Consider the following 248-nt stretch of genomic DNA (forward strand, 5'->3'; position numbering starts at 1 on the left):
AAAGATTAATTTCATTTTGTCCCCCCACCTGAGATGGGGTTTCTCTATATAACTGCTCTGGCTATCCTGGAATTCACTTTGTAAACATATTTCTAGGTAGCTTTTATATCTTAAATTAACCTATTAATCTGTGCATCACCATGAGGTTATGGCCTACTGGCATGGTTCTGGTGGGCTTCTGTGAGCATCTTTCTCCTTTGGTGGCTACACAGTGTCTCTTTGACTCCACCTACTATCTATCTATCTAT

Source organism: Microtus ochrogaster, chromosome 8, assembly GCF_000317375.1.
Source record: "Microtus ochrogaster isolate Prairie Vole_2 chromosome 8, MicOch1.0, whole genome shotgun sequence".
NCBI classification, from domain to species: domain Eukaryota; kingdom Metazoa; phylum Chordata; class Mammalia; order Rodentia; family Cricetidae; genus Microtus; species Microtus ochrogaster.